The following is an 18264-nucleotide window of genomic DNA, read 5'->3' as shown; positions in this document are numbered from 1 at the left end:
AAACAAACTAGTGGTTACCAGTGAGGAGAGAGAAGGAGGGAGGGGCAAGATAGGGGTAGGAGATTAAGAAGTGTAAACTATTATGTATAAAATAAATAACCTACAAGGATATATTGTACAGCACAGGAAATATAGCTAATATTTTATAATAACTTTAAATGGAGCAAAATATATGAAATTTTTGAATCACTAATATGATATTGTAAATCATCTATATCTCAATTAAAAAATAAATTTAAAAAAGAACTCATAGGAGGCTTCCCTGGTGGCACAGTGGTTGAGAGTCTGCCTGCTGATGCAGGGGACACGGGTTCGTGCCCCAGTTCGGGAAGATCCCACATGCCGCGGAGCGGCTGGGCCCGTGAGCCATGGCTGCTGGGCCTCCGCATCCAGAGCCTGTGCTCCGCAATGGGAGAGGCCACAACAGTGAGAGGCCTGCATACCACAAAAAAAAAAGAACTCATAGGGACTTCCCTGGTGGCGCAGTGGATAAGAATCTGCCTGCCAACGGAGGGGACATGGGTTAGATGCCTGGTCTGGAAAGATCCCACGTGCTGCGGAGCAACTAAGCCCATGTGCCACAACTACTGAGCCTGCACTCTAGAGCCTGCGTACCACAACTACTGAAGCCTGCGCACCTAGAGCTCATGCTCCGCAACAAGAGAAGCCACCACAGTGAGAAGCCCATGCACCACAACAAAGAGTAGCCCTGCTCGCCACAATTAGAGAAAGCCCACATGCAGCAACGAAGACCCAATGCAGCCAAAATAAATAAATAAATAAAATTAAAAAAAAAAACTCATACAACTGAACAGCAAAATCATCATTATCATCATCCAGTTTAAAAATGGGCAGTGGATCTGAGTAGACATTTTTTCAAAGAAGAATTCAAATGGCCAGCAGGCATATGAAAAGGTACACAACACTAATCATCAGAGAAATGCAAATTAAAACCACAATGTGATATCCCCCTCACACCTGTTAGAATGGCTATTACTGAAAAGACAATAGATAAGAAGTGTTGGTGAGGACATGAAAAAAAGGGAAACTCTGTGCACTCTTGGTGGAAATGTAAATTGGTGCAGCCACTATAGAAAACAGAATGTCTTTTCTCCATTGTATGTTCTTGCCTCCTTTGTCAAAGATTAATTGACTGTAGGTGTGTGGGACAATTTCTGGGCTCTCTATTCTCTTCCATTGATCCATATATCTGTTATGGCACCAATACCACACTGTTTTTATTACTGTAGCTTCTGAAGTATTGTCTGAAGTCTGTGTGGGTTATGCTTCCAGCTTTGTTCTTTTTCCTCAGGATTGCTTTGGCAATTCTGGGTCTTCTGTGGTTCTATATAAATTTTAGGATTATTTGTTCTCATTCTGTGAAAAATGTCAAGGGTAATTTGACAGGGATTGCATTAAATCTGTAGATTGCTTTGGGTAGTGTTGCATTTTAACAACATTAACTCTTTTAATCCAAGAGCATGGTATATCTCTCCATTTCTTTAAATACTCTTCAATTTCCTTTATCAATGTTTTTTAGTTCTCACCATATAAGTTTTTCACCTCCTAGGTCAGGTTTATTCCTAAGTATTTTATACTTTTGATGAGATTTTAAAAGAGATTTTTTTTTTTACTTTCCCTTTCACATATTTCATTGTTAGTATAAGGAAATGCAACAGATTTCTGTATGTTAATCTTGTATCATGCTACCTTGCTGAATTTGTTTATTAGTTCTAGTAGTTTCTGTGTGGATACTTTACAGTTTTCTATATACAGTAGCATGTCATCTGCATATCTCTTTGGCAAGTGGTGTTCAGAAAGCTGGACAGCCACATGTAAACCAATGAAGTCAGGACACTCCCTCACACCATACACAAAAATAAATTCAAAATGGCTTAAATATAAGACAGGACACCATAAAACTCCTAGGAACAGAGCATAGGCAAAACATTCTCTGACATAAATCATAGCAATGTTTTCTTAGGTCAGTCTCTCAAGGCAACAGAAATAAAAGCAAAACTAAACAAATGGGACCTAATCAAACTTATGTCTTTGCACAGCAAAGAAAGCCATAAACAAAATGAAAATACAACCTATAGACTGGGACAAAATATCTGAAAACAATGCGACCAACATAGGATTAATTTCCAAAATATACAAATAGCTCACACAACTCAATAACAAAAAAAGCAAAGAATCCAATCAAAAAATAGGCAGAAGACCTAAATAGACATCTCTCCAAAGATGACATACAGATGGATAATAGGCACATGAAAAGATGCTTAATATTACTAATTATCAGAGTAATGCAAATCAAAACTACAATGAGGTATCACCTCACACCAGTCAGAATGGCCATCATTAAAAAGTCTACAAATGACAAATGCTGGAGAGGGTGTGGAGAAAAGGGAACCCTCCTACACTGTTGGTGGGAATGTAAATTGGTGCAGCCATGACGGAAAACAGTATGGAGGTTACTTAAAAAATTAGAGTTATCACAAGATTCAGGAATCCCAATCCTGGGCATATATCCAGAGAAAACTCTAATTGAAAAAAATACATGCATCCCAGTGTTCACAGCAGCACTATTTACAATAGCCAAGACATGGAAACAACCTAAATGTCCATTGACAGATGAATGGATAAAGAAGATGTGGTACTTATATACAATGGAATACTATGCAGCAATAAAAAAGAATGAAATCATGCCATTTGCAACAACACGGATGAACCAGAGATTATCATACTAAGTCAAGTCAGACAGAAAAAGAAAAATATCATATGATATCGCATATGAGGAATCTAAAATATGATACAAATGAACTTATTTGCAAAACAGACTCACAGACATAGGAAACAAACATGGTTACCAAAGGGGAAAGGGGAGGGGATAAATTAAGGGTTTGGGATTAGCAGATACAAACATCTATATATAAAATAGACACAAAACAAGGTCCTACTGTATAGCACAGTGAACTATATAAAATATCTTGTAATAGCCTGTAATGGAAAAGAATATGAAATACATATATATATATATATATATATATATGTATATAAAACTGAATCACTTTACTGTACACCAGAAACTAACACAACATTGTAAATCAACAATACTTCAATTTAAAAGAATAGAATATAGAATGGAGTTTTCTCAAAAAATTAAAAACAGAACTACCATATGATCTAGCAATTCCACTATATATCCAAAGGAAATGAAATCACTATCCCAAAGAGATATCTGCACCCTCATGTTCATTGTAGTTTTATTTACAATAACCAAGACATGCAAACAACTTAAGTGTCTATCAACAGATGAATGAAGGAAACATTATGCGCGCACACACACACACACACACACACACACACACTGGACTATCATTCAGCCATGAAAAAGAAGGAAATCCTGCCATTTGTGACAACATGGATGGACCCTGAGGGCATTATGTTAAATGAAATAAGTCAGATGAAGAAGACAAATACCATATAACCTCCCTTATTTGTGGAATATAAAAACCCCAAATTCATAGAAAGAGAGAACAGATTGGTGGTTGCCAGAGGTGGGGTTTGGTGGTGGGAAAATTGAGTAAAGATGGCCAAAAGGTACAAACTTCCAATTATAAGATAAATAAATTCTGGGGATATACTGCACAGCATGGTGACTATTGTTAACAATACTGTATTATATATTAATATTTGAAAGTTGCTAAGAGACTAGATCTTCAAAGTTCTCATCACAAGAGAAAAAATTATAACTAGCGAGGTGTTGGAAGTTAACTAAACTCATTGTGCTAATCATTTCACAAAATATACATATACCAAATAATTATGTTGTACATCTTGAACTCATACAATGTTATATGTCATTAACCTCAATAAAACTGGAAAAATAATTTTATGAAGAAATTAAATTTAATTTCTTAGATTCTTACAAATGTAATAAAGGATCACCATATAGAATACAAATAAGAAATGAAAAGAAAATTAAAAGCACCTACAATTGCCCATAGCCTTTGTGTATATTTTGGTGTAGAGCCTTCCTGCTTTTATATGAGGTGGCCTGTCTGAGAAAGGCTTAAATCAGGTTATTACTGGGAAATTTCTGAAGGAGTTGGAGGACAAGAGCCATCAGGAAGATGAGGCTCAGGGCCCAGAGAAGGAAACTAGTAAATAGTTTCTGCAGTCTCAGGCACATCAGTCCTCAACATCTGCCTGCCAGAAGCCAGGTCTCACCTTGGCAAAACCAGCATCCAATTGCCTCCCTCTCTGCTCCACCTGGGTATCTTGACTGAGGTCTCTCCCTTTCTCTGGCACCTGAAGTCATAGTCCTTTCGATTTCCAAAGCCTCATACCTGTGCCCCTGCTTGTTTGGCCATTCTTCTCCAGCTCTCCAGGTGCCGAGTTGCTGGCAATTGCCTGATTTTGGACCTCTCCCTCATTTGGACATCTGGAATTAGAGGCTCCCTTTTTCCTAAATGTCTATGTAGCATCCAGCTCACTGCTTGCTCGGATCCTCATTCCTTTTTGCTTCCACGGATAATTCTAACACCTGGCTTTCAGAACTAGGACATCCCCATTCTAGCCTGCTGATCTCTCAAAACCAGGTTTTACCCAGAGTCGAACCACACCTACCATCTATCCGGACTCTTATCCAGACCTGGATTTCACAGTCCTAATGTTCATTCAACGTCCACAATAAATAGCTATCAATGTCCCCAGGTTGACACAGGTCTTTTCCACTTCTACCAATAGCCTGATTAGAAACTAAGGACCAAAGACATTTCCAAACCCATATATCTTATAGTAATTTGTTCTTATCGAGAAGTGGTATCTATTGCCTATCACCACTGCTGCCCACTGCATCTTGGTATCTAAATCACCAAGGAAAATGCAACTCAGTCAGGCATTGGAAGGAACAACACTTTACTCACATAAAAAAGAGACAGAGCATAATCAGCTTCAGGAGTGGGCACTGGTCCCCCATGGCCAGTGGCCAGTGGCCTACACGAACCCCTCTTGCGCCGCAGAATAAAGGACCCCATCCTCTACGGGGACAGATGTAGTAGTGGGGTTAGCCAGGAACCACATGACACACATGCTTAAGCAGAACAAAGGAGCACATATAGAGTCTGAAACAGGGAAAGGTGTGCCCCCCACAAAGTGACCAGTCCAGCACAGGCTGTGAGGACTCTTTCTCTCTTGGTATGGAAGGTTCCAGGCCCAAGGCCCACTCTTATGAGGATGAGTGAGGTCCAAAGACTGCACCCAGGAGACTCCCTTTCCCAATAGTTCTACTTTCCAGAGTTACTCTACTTAGAAATGTATTATTTATATTGTCTTTAAGTGTGTTATCATTCATCTTCCAATAGCAATATAAATGTATCTCAGTGACTAGAATATTTTTGTAAGATATGGATTTAAAGAATTTTTTTCTGAATTTGTTTTCAGCTCCCACTCTGTATCATATAGATTCACTTAAACTTACCTGGGGCTATACCTTCCCCTCTTCCTGAAAATAGACCATCAACTCGTCATGAAACTGTAACCCAAGTGGGCTGTCACTTACAAGATTATAAATACTAAATGAAATAAATCTCATTGGACAAATTAGAATGATTAGAATCAGAATGATTACATTAGAATCAAAACAGTCAAGTTAAAATTACTGATTAAAATAAAAAATTAGCTATGAAAAATGTTCAAATCAGTGCCTGCATTTAGAATTTGACTAAAACATCTACAAGTTTTCCAGAAAGAACTTAAAAAATCAGTCCCTAAGCCGACACGATAACTGTGTTCAATGCCATTGCTATAGCAATGAAAAACTCCTCGGTTGGGCATCTCTAGTTACAAGCAGATAGGGAGCCAAGGCATATAAACTGCCCTCCCCTCACTGAGACATGCTCTCGTCCAGATAGCGAGCGAGATTGGATCACAGATCTGAATCCAAGTGGAGGAAGGGGGACGAGTCTTGAATTCCTTCACTGTGCAAATGTGCAGGTGGCTTTGGGATATTTACCAAAGATCTTAAGAAACCTGGAAAAGATCATCAAACCACTGGAATGCACTCCATTTTTTTTTAACATCTTTATTGGAGTATAATTGCTTTACAATGTTGTGTTAGTTTCTGCTGTATAACAAAGTGAATCAGCTATATGTATACATATATCCCCATATCCCTCATATCCCCATATTGCGTCTCCCTCCCACCCTCCCTATCCCACCTCTCTAGGTGGTCACAAGGCACCGAGCTGATCTCCCTGTGCTGTGTGGCTGCTTCCCACTAGCTATCTATTTTACATTTGGTAGTGTATATATGGCCATGCCACTCTCTCACTTCGTCCCAGTTTACCCTTCCCCCACCCCGTGTCCTCAGGTCCATCCTCTACGTCTGCATCTTTATTCCTGTCCTGTCCCTAGGTTCATCAGAACTTTTTTTTTTTTTAGATTCCATATATATGCACTCTATTTTAAATTCAAGTTTGAAATCACTTCTTGGAACTACACTAGATAGGAGCACCTTCAAACCTACAGTATATGACCACATATAATTAGGTAAGTACCAGATTTGTTTAGGTTGTAGCAGAATAAATGAATAATGTGATTTTACTGAGTTAGTACATCACTTATTAAAGCCTTGGTCCCCCAAACATCACCAGCAGTGTAACCATCTCCAGGGTGGTTACAGGTTAGCAAGGAGCTAAAAACACAAGTTTTTTCAAACCAGTGAAGAATCAGAGATCTTTGCAATCTAGCAGGAGGTTAATTTGTCCTCGGGCACTATTGAATTAAGCTGAAGAAGGACCTCAAGGGATATGTTTATCACTCCTGCGGTGTTCTTTCAGCGTAAAGCCAGTGACCCAAGAGACAGGAGTGGAGCTCTAGAAAATCATATGGTTTTCCTGGCCAGGAAAGTGGCCCTTGTCCCATGATCTAACACCAACAGCACAATAGTAGGGACTGATATACAAAAGAGGCTTTTCTTTGTGGCACACAAACACACACAAAAAATTAGGTCTGCTTTTCTTTCACCCTGTTCAAACGTGTGGGATTTCATAGTATGGTACTAGACCAGCTCAATACCTGATGGAAATAACTCAAGAGGAGGATACAGAGGGAAGACTGAATTCAGAATGCTCTGTGAAAGTACATCTGTTTCATATGAGACACACAATCTGTCTCATTCCAACCTGCATTTCTGGGTCACTTGAGACATTTAAACTGCACTTATAATTAACAGCTATTTTTAAACAGAGAAAAAATAGAGCACTTGGTAAGGTACAAAAGCATTAAAATTGCCCCAGTTTCGCTTTTCAATAGGACACACCACCGCAATATGCTTCAAGATCAAAGAGAGCTCAGAAAAAAAGAGAGAGAAAGAGAGACAGGCCTATCAGTGGGGATAAATTGTTCCCATTATGATGGTGTAAGAATAGGGTTCTTTCAATTGAAACAATTTAATAACCACATTCATTACATTGGTGTCCACTTGGTTTTATCCGAGCAGTTTTTGCGTAACTGGGGACTAAGTTCAATTGAGCTTATTCTCTAGAAATTAAGACGTGCAGGGTTTGACATTCAGAAATTAAGTACTAATAGTCGATCAAGAAGTTGTCTCGAGATTGTCCCTGGATGTAGTGAGATCTGCCTACCACTAATTATGGCAAATGCAAATGCATTCTCTAAAAGACCTGCCCCAAATTTTCATTAGCTCATTTAAACGCAGTTAAGGTTATATTAGGGTGATGATGGGATAGCAGAGTCTCCCCTTTGGAATATGTTTATAGAATCACTTTGCAAAGCATCACTTGCATAGCATAAGTATAGCATTGCCATCTGTAAACTTGTTTTTCCCTCAGCTATCAACGGAGGAAACCTTTCAGAGCACTCTTCTAATATTCTGTGAGATCAAGACAACCAAACAGAATCACGACAAACACTGGAAGTGCTATTTAATGAACAAGGGAATCATTGATTTAGGAGGAAAAAAAATCACTAATTTTCCAGGGTTGACTTCAGCTTTGGATATCTACATACTAGAAAAAGTGGTGGATTTTTTGCCAACCAGCTTTCCTGAGAATGGTTACATTGCCAGTTCTCAACTGCACTATGGAGCATAATGTGTCATTTGAAGTGTAGTTTATCCTAAAGTGCTATTTAAAAAAAGATATTAGGCATGGAGCTGTAGAAAAGCATGCAGAAGAAAATCCAGGGTTTACATATCATGTATTAGATATACACAGTCCATTCCTGTTTGCTATCCTCACTAGGATCTAATTCGTGTACAGGAAAATTTAAGCGTACACTAAATCCTTCTTTGTTTTCCTATTGCTGCCAAACAAGTGGAGAGTAAGAATTGTTGAAACATATATTGGGTGGCAACTTTGTAATAGCTGCACTTCTTCTTTCCTTCTTTTTTCCAGAAGACAAAGTGTAAAAACTGAGAAGTTACCCTTACCTCTACAAAAGCTTTTAAATAATGGCTTTTCCAGGAGCAACTGCACTTCTCTCACTAGACCATTTCCCCAGATGGAATTTGCAATATAAAGCCACCATAGACTGGCTTATTGAGGAAAGAAGATAGACTTGTACAAATCACTGGGAAGATAAATAAGCTATAGCAATCAATAAATTAAAGCCAGGCGGGGAAAAAAAAAATCAAACTCCGGCATTCCAGACCAATTAAGATGTTATTTACTGCCCATGTGATTGTAACTTCAATGCTCTCCTTCCTTGTTTTCACACCATAGGCATCTGTTTTGCTGAGAGAAAGATATATAACTGATGTGTAAACAGAAAATGATATAGATAGATATGTCCCATAAAACTGTTAATCTGTGCTCCACATTAAATATAAAGTACATTTTTTATTTAGACACTGCACTGGTATAATTAAAATAAAGTATGCTAGCTTTATTTTTTCAGTAGTCATTTCCAACCATAGAGATCAAATAACAGTGCAACAGCAGCATGAAATGTGGTTATAATAGCCTGACACCACATTTCCTGAAACTAAAACATTGGAGATAATAGTGTGAAGGTACAAATTAAATGCAAATAAAACAGATTCCTTATTGTTGCTAATCCCTGGATTGGGTTTCAGTGGGGAAATTTAGCAGTAGTGGTTAACTTCTTTGTACAGTAATCATTGACACATTAGCAGTTACATTTTGAGATCATGGATGGAAACTATCAGCGAAGGATTTGAGAAGACTACCTGTCCATCTTTCAGGAAGAGAGTGGAAGTGGCCTGGGGCAAATCAAATAAAAATATACTGCCCAGACTGCCTCTGGGACACTTATGGCACTTGGCCAACAGTCATTGATTTGTTTCCTAATTGATGTACATTTTTGTGGCAACCTACTTTCATTCGCCAGCAGAAGCTCTTTTTGATTTCAGAGGTGTGTCAGCACGTCTTAGCAACATCCCATTTTCTAGGCTGACTGTTCTGAGAACATCTCAAACAATAACACAAGGGGACTTAACATAGTCGGCTTGTGTTACAACTTCTGGTTTTCCTACACTGTAATAAGCCTACATGCCATGGAGATCAAATGTGGCTGGTGTAATAGAGATGTTTTTTAAACCCGAAAATATGATTTAAAGTAAACGTAACAGAATCACCTTTTCCCTCAGCCCAGTTTCATATGGACCTTACTACTAGCGTTCAAAACAGTCGTTGAGCAATTAAGTTTCTTGGGATTTTCAAGTACACTGACATGAGTAGCTGTTCTGATGAGATATGGCCTTATTCTAAATAAGTAACTAACTCATGTTTTGGAGATTTCTGGTAAACAACCTCTTTCTAGTCTTTTATAAAATAGCATTTGTCTTGTAATTCTATAATTTGCATCTCTCAGCTTTCAGGACAGTGTTGGGCATGTTACATTCTATACTATTACCCTCTGTAACTACAAACAGCAGTAATAGTGTAAGCAAAACAACTTCCTTCCTCACTTCCAAACACTATCAGAGACTACCAAAAACGTCTCTGCAGTCCCTTCCTTACCCTGAAGGCTTATGTGTCTGAAAGAGTCAAGAGCTACATTTACACAAGCTAATCCAGACTTCCTCCTTTTCCCTTCTTCTCCAAAATTAGGCGCACATAGCCCTAGGGGCACACAAGATGATGCACTGGAGTGCAAAGAAACCATCAGAAGATCTGCTTTTATTTATTTATATATTAAAAAGAAATGAAGTTTTACTACTAGTATATACACTATTAATGTAGATAATATTATAGTTTAGAAGGAAATGTACATATATTGAGGTGCATACTCAAAAACTTTATTTTCATGCATGATTTTTAAAGTTTGGAGACTACTAGGCTGGCAACTGCTATTAATCCTTCAAATATTAGTATGAGAAAGAATTCTGAAACTCCATGTGGTAAGCAGACTAATGCCCTGCTCCCTCCCCAAGGATTTCCAGGTCCTCTTCTCCAGAACCTGTGAATATGATACCTTGTGTGGCAAAAGAGACTTTGCAGATGTCACCTAAGGTATGGGCCTTGAAATGGGAAGAGCATCCTGGATTACCCAGGTGGGCCCGATCTAATCACATGAGTCCTCAAAGGTGGAGAACATTTTACTGGCTGCACTGAGAGAGAGAAAGAGATGTGACAATGGAACAGGGTCAGATAGATGCCATATGAGAAGAATTTGACTCATCACTGCTAGTCTTAAAGACAGAGGAAGGGGCCACAAGCCAAGGAAGGCGCCACAAGCCAAGGAAGGCAGACAGTTTCTAGAAGCTAGGAAAGGCAAAGAAAACGATTATCCCCTAGAGCCTCCAGAAGGAATGCAGCTCTGTCAACAAGTTTTCTTAGCCCAGTGAGACCTCTGACCTACAGAACTGCAAGATAATAAACTTGAGTTATTTTAAGTCACTAAATTTGTGGTAATGTGTTAAGGCAGCAATAAGAAACTTACATACTCCACCTGCCCTAATTCTGAATGCTGGAGTATTAAGACAGATCTAAGTACTACACCAAATGGATTCAAGAACATTTTTTGGTCAATGTCTCCTGAGTGTACATCACTAGGGGAACAAATAGCAGCAAAGTATGTTAAAGTTGATGAAATATTATTTGCAAAAAATGGAAACAGAACAAAAACAAGATATTTGGCCAAGAAGAGGTAAGAGTTTTCAGATATGATTTTTGCCCATTATCTGAACATTATCTACAGTGCCACCAAATATCAAAAAAGAGTAAAAAAGCCGACCTTAGAATAAGTTGCATTTTCCCCAAATCTAAGGCCCTTAGAAAAAATTTAAACCCTTTCCTCAATATTTGAACTTCATAAGGTAAAATTTCCAGGGATGACAGTATCGTGCTGGAAACATTAATGTGCCAGCATGAAATAATATCACCCTGTAGGAGGTAATAAAGGCATAAATTATGTCAAATTGTATCTGGTTCATGGATGTTACTGTGCTTCTTATGGGCAGATACAGCTAACAGGCAAAGAACACCTTCCTATCTCCCTCAGAAAATTAAAGTCATGTGCACAAACAGCAGTCTAAGAAATCAGGGAACCCGTTTGTGGCAAAATGAAAATGTGCCATGTTATAGATACACCTCCTAAAGATATGAAATATCTCTTGTTACAGTAGAACATACTTTTTCTCCTGGTCTTGGTCATCATAGAACGAACCATTAAGTCATTTACATTACAAGTGGTGGCTCCTACTCCTCTTAGGTAACATAATACACTAAATGAACTTGCTGCTAGGCTATATATAGTGCTCCATTATGGACTCCAGCTATTAACTGGTTTGGGGTCATGGGCCATCTCGGTTAATGTGAGGAATCTATTCTTCTTTAAGTAAAATGTTCAATAGCATCTCCTATTGAAATGGGCCGGTTTCAAACGATATGTATCATTAGGCATGTGCCAATGTACATGTGTATGGGATTTCCTGCATTTATTTATTTAGGATAAGAAAACAGAGTCTATTTTGCAAAGTTTAAAGAAAGTAATTACAGATGCCATTGTGTACCAAAGTTATTTAAAAGTCTGAAAAAAATGTGGCATGAGGAAAATGCAAAACTCTATAAGCCACATTGCGATTTAACCCTTTTGGAGCTAAAGCACTAAGGCGGGGAAAGCTGCTTTTCTCTTCTTTGCCCCTGTTTGAAGATGCATATAGATGACACTGCAAGCAGAACCATCTCTTTTGCTACAACCTGGGTAATAATGTGCTCAGTTAATCTATACAGCATAGAATCATCCTCTCAAAAAGTAATTTACTTCTTTAAAAACTGGAAGGAAAATAAATATGGTGCAGTAAAATTGAGTAACGGAATCTATCTGGACGTTTCACAAAACATTTCATTATGCTGACAATTCCCAGAAGTGCTCTCAAGAGTGCGTTAAGCTGAGGATTACTGCACTGGAGCTGATGGACTTTTTTTGTAGCCCCTTTAAAAGGCAGTGAACCATTTTTCTATTTTATTTAAATAATGCCCCTTAAAATGGATTTTTAGAGGTATAATAACTCCTTAAGAGTCAGTTATGCTAAACAGTTTCTCTTGATAGAAATGTTGTAAAACTCGTTAACTGCACAGTTTCAGATGCCGGCTTGGTGAACACTAACTGACATGTGAATGACCAGAGTTTGTAAGATAAATTGCAATAGTTGTCATATCACACAGCTAGCATTGCACAAGCTGGAGGCCACAAGGGTCTCCAACCTGACAGAAAATTACTTCAAGATGAATGAAAAATGCTTGTTTCTCTTTATTAGTTTTTAGAGAACAATGAAAATGTTGAACTGTTTACAGAGGGCTGATTAAATGTGGTCAGCGGGGCCACATCCCTACTGCTAAGTGTTGGCCTCCCCCTCCCACTCAGCCCAACCTACATACTCACACACCACACCGTTCCAAGCGCCCGTCCCCACCCTTTGCTCCCTGCCACGTGCATCTCCTTAGAGGCTATTACGGCTGCACATCTGTGTGAGAAGTGTGCTCAATCTGACATCTGACATTCCACTGCTGCTCGGTGCTGCAGAGGCCTTTGTTAGGTAAAATACTGTTGTCAAGCCTAACAAGCAGGTCACGCAATTTGCTGGACACTGCAGCAGAGAACAGCCCAGGATGAATTGCTTCAGCTTCAAACAATGCCCAGTTCCATATTGGAATACATATGTACTTCTTTCATTGTGCCGCACTACAAAAAGTCATGACATTTTGTTTTTTTAAGGCTTTAATTAAAAAAAAATGTTTCTAGGGTTAGACTACCACAAAATAGCATTTTTTGTTGTATTAGGGTAACTACTGTCTTATGGCTAAAGGAAACGGCATGAAGTGCTTTAATTGGTCATTTGTGGTTTAAATCCCATTTATGTTTTACCAGAAAGCACAGTGAGAGGAAAGGCACTAGCTACTATTTTAGCTGACTGTTTGGCGTACTTAAAGGGTGGTCAAAACCAGGGCATTTAGGAGAAAGATTCTCACTTCGTATTTCCACAAAGTAAACAGCCCTTGATGGAAAGAAATATGAGAACTCATTAATAAGCATATGCCAAGCAGGAAGAAAAGTCTTTTTAACCAGACCAAGCCAAATAAATCAGATCCAGAACATGTTTCAGTAAAGTAAAAAATTAAGGAGAAGCAAATCACTGCCATTTCAGCTCAACAAACAGCTTTCCATGGCCCATCACCTTCCTCACTCCTAACCTCTCCCTCTCTCACACACACACACACACACACACACACACATCAGGGAAATAAACAGTAATAGGGAGCAGTTCAAATGCTATTTGTGGCATTCTGACACAATACAGAGTGCACACCCCTGATGTGCAAGCAGGATTCTCTTCCCCTCTGTGCAGAACATGCATTCTGAGCCTATTATGTGTATAAACAATGGCATATGTAATTACCTTTCTAGGGTGGCAATTATTCCTCAGAATCAACAACCAGACTTAAAGCATATTCCCCCAGAAGACATTTGGGGATCAATTCTGGGTCAATTACATCTGGCTTTGATTTATCACATGGTGTCAGGCTATGTTAAAAAAAGAAAGTTTACCAAAAAAAAGATTATGAGGTAAAGGCTAAAGGTTTGGCTCAAATTGGTTTCTTTCCAACTTTGCTTTCTCCCAATTGCTCTGCCCTCCCCCATTCTCAAAACAACTGTGATTTGCTGGGTTTTATCCGTTAGACAGTTTGCTGTTCAGTAATAACTAAATGCAATGAATCTAGACTATGACCAGATTTGAACTGTCCCCCACCCCCAGGCAGTGGGAATTTCCCCTGGGATGCAGCAGAGGGTAGGGGTTAATAGTTCAGGCTTTGGAATCTAAAAGATCTGGACTTAGATTCCCCATGACTTAAGATACACATCTGTGCAATGGATAATACCCACTTCAAATGGTTGCTGTGTGGTTTAAATGAGATAATTAAGAGGCTCTGTGAAAAGCACTAAGCTCAGCACCTGGCACATCATGAGTACGCACTGAATAGAATGATGGCTCTTCTATTGATGGACAACCCAGAGGAGGAGAAGCCGAGCAGCCCCGCCCCTGTGCAGGTGAAGCAGAGTAGATGTTGGTATGAATGACAGGGCTGAACTGGTGAATCCAAGACACCAATTAAGAGGACCAGTGAACTAGACAATATACGAAGTATCCAGCTGATTTGGACTCATTCTAAGTACACTGAGGTAAACTACAAACTAATAGAGGTGCTGCTCTGTTAGCAAGACCCCTCTGTCCTTTACAGAGCCTTACGAGCCACAGATGAAAAAAGCTACTTTACATGCCTTGATCACCAAATATTTACTGAACACTTATCTACTATGCACCAGGCACTGTCCTAGGTACAAGGAATACAGAGGTTGTCCCCCTAAAAAATCTCTCAGAACAGTAAATAGATATCTACAATTTAGTACACTACAGGTTCATAACTCAGACTTCCTGGAAGCTACTTCATGCAAACTGAAAGTAACATAACCAATATCCAGTATCACCATCAGGAGTTTGGGGGTGGGGCAATGCATCCTATTAAGGATGAATCATATAATTAAAGTCATTGGTCAAATTAGAGTTATTCCTTACTGAGGAGCAAAATAAAAGTTTTTAGAAATTAAATAAAAAGGAATGATTTGAGAATTCTCAACAAATTCTTTAGGGAGCCATATAATGCTCCATTCAAAGAACACTTTATATCCATTTTATAGGGAGCAACGTTGTTTATTAAATGAGAGAAACAGCACTGACACAGTTCATTTCTCAAGCAGCACATAGTGCTATTGGCAGTATGTACTGGCAGCTTAATTAAGAAGTCTGTTGATGATGTTAAAAAAAAAAAAGCTGGCACATTTTCAATTCAAATGTGGACACTACTCAAGACAAAGACATGTCTATTGTTGGCTCATACATACTAAAATGTGTCACAGACACCATGTCTACAGTCATATTAGCATCTTAACACTGGAAAACTCATGACTTATTCCCAGATCAGAAGTAATTTTTTGGAAAAATTGTATAGTCATCCAACTTATGGAATACAGACAACACAATGAACACTGAAATAGCCAAATTTTCATACAGAGCCTTTGCTCAGGTCTCTTTTGCTCCTTCCCTGCCCTTTCTTGGGTCCATGAACAACACCCTCAATCTTGAGGCAAACCTTTCCCCTCTCCATGCTAGTAACTCACTTGGAGTGGCAGGCCCCTAGGGCATTGAAGGCAGAGGCCTATAGAGACAACAGATTTAATTTACCTCCCTACTTTCCAAGAAATGTACAAACACAATATATTTCTTCAATATACAATCTACACCTAAGGGGGAAAAAGGATTTATGCAAATTTGCTCCAACTATAATGTATTAATATCTCTAAAGTCTCCTGAATGTACATGGAATCAATAAAATGGGTCCTAACTATCAGAAGTCCAAAATAAATGGAATTAAGATGTCCTGACTTGCCCACATTAGGAATTTTGTTTTGTTCTGTTTTGTATTAAAGAGATTTAAAATACTTACAGAATATACTTTTCCATTTGTTTCCTGTTTTAGAGACATGCTGAAGAGCAGAAGACCAAACAACAACCAAACCAAAAAAAATGTATGCCCTGAAACTGACTGTAAATCCACTGAAGGCAGGGACCACATCTTATTTGTCTCCTCATTTTCCCTTCCCTGTTTTGTACAGTGATTCACACACAGTAAGTACTCAATTAAGTTGAAAAGGCAATGCATGTTTCAATTCACTTTAATTTGGAGGGGTTGCATTGATTTAAGAAAAAGCTGAGATAAAAAGGAGAGGTTCAACTTTCCTGATTTCTGGCTGGTGAGGCACACTGTCTTGAAAAATTCCTTTGCCGAAGCTTGCATAACACTGGCATCATTAACTGCTGGTCACTCACTGTGGCATTCTATCTATCTATCTATCTATTCATTATTTATGGCTATTGCGTCTTCACTGCTGCACATGGGCTTTCTCTAGTTGTGGCGAGCAGGGCTACTCTTCATTGAGGTGCACAGGCTTCTCATTGCGGTAGCTTCTCTTGTTGTGGAGCACGGGCTCTAGGTGCGTAGGCTCAGTAGTCGTGGCTCATGGGCTTAGTTGCTCCGTGGCATGTGGGATCTCCCAGACCAGGGATTGAACCATGTCCCCTGCATTGGCAGGTGGATTCTTAACCACTGGGCCACCAGGGAAGTCCTTCACCGTGGCATTCTTAATGTCTTGATTTGTTTCCATTTTTGCTGACGGTAACAAGATGATTCTCCAACAGTTGCCTTTCCAACAAGAAAATGCGAAAGGTGATCTGAAGCCAGTATTCAGCGAAGCAGGTATTCAGTCTATCTCCATCCTACAGACAGTACACCTGTGAACAAAATGGAAACAAATTATTAACCTAAGCCTTTTGAAGAACAACTTTTCAGAAGTACAATGGTTGGTCTTTTGTTGATCGCTAAAATTATTTAGCTCAACGTTTCAAAAACACAACCAGAATCTTTTACGGTGATAATGCTGTTTAAAGTTTTCTTTCTTTACCTTAAATAATGACTTTGAAATCCATGCCACACCCAGGCACAAATCCAAGCCTAATAAAATCAGAAATACCACATATCTGTGCATTTTGAAAACAAAGGTTCCTTCCCTACCCAGGTAGAGATTCTGTGTGTTTTCCCTTGCCTTGATAAACAGGAATAAAACCCCTCATGAGATTCTGAGCCCTATCCCTTCGTGAACAGCAAAGTTCCTGCTTACGTCCCATCAGGTAGCACCAAAGTGTCTGGCGGGGAAACAACAGCTGCAGATAGAGAAGCCCACTGTGAAGCAATTTGGGCAGGCAGGAGCACACTTTCTCCAGCAAAGGCTCTGAACGAACCAGGTGGGTAAAAGAAGAATGCATGAACACTTCAAAATCAGCTCCATGGCAAATGCCACATGAGAGGAGCCTAGAAGGATCCAGGTGGGTTCCACCTTAGGCTTTTTAGTCATACCCATGCACATGTATATCAGTAACACAATCTTAGACCAGGAAAGAAAGACATCTTTGCAAGAAACATTTTTACTCATTTACATGCTCATGGGCTACTGTCTCTCTGAGATGTCCCACTGAAGTGGGATATAAAGCAAACCAATACTCAAGTAAGATTAGCCTTAACACAATTTATTAACTAATTTATTTTATTTATTTGGGTTTCTAAAAATTGGTCAAAAGCAATTGCATATATGTTTAAAACACCTTTCAGCTCATGAGCCAAAATGTCATACTACACAAGCATCTAAAATCCACCTAGAGTCATTTTAGGTTCTTCCTTCTCTATCCATTACATCAAACTTGTCACTGAAGGCTTTTACTTCTTAATGTGAAATGTCTTTTGCAGACCCCTTTTCTTCTGAATTGCTACTAAAAGTTCCCTGCTTTGTCAGGCCCTATTCTCCTCAGCCTGGACTATGACAGCCTCCCAGCTATGCCAAGGTCTCCTCTACTGCAGTCTCAACTCCTTCCAAGTGATGCTACTTCCACTGGGCCTCCACTTTAGCCATTCATTCCAAGATCCCTCTGAGCTAGGACCCCTGAAATCTCCATTTAAGAGGTTTAGTGTAGCTGTGACCTTCAGCCCATCATCAAGCAGGCAAAAGAGAAGCAAACTCAGCCCCTTTTTGGCCACAATGCACTGAATTGCAGAGTTTACTCTAAACTGCTTCATCATCATTTTTCCCTTTGTTTCCCTACCAACCCCAGACATGCTGGCCCAATCTTCAAAACTGCTTCTGTCACCTAAAGGGGTGGGATAG

The sequence above is a fragment of the Orcinus orca genome, chromosome 3, assembly GCF_937001465.1.
Source record: "Orcinus orca chromosome 3, mOrcOrc1.1, whole genome shotgun sequence".
Taxonomy (NCBI): domain Eukaryota; kingdom Metazoa; phylum Chordata; class Mammalia; order Artiodactyla; family Delphinidae; genus Orcinus; species Orcinus orca.
Note: the sequence above shows the minus strand (reverse complement) of the source record.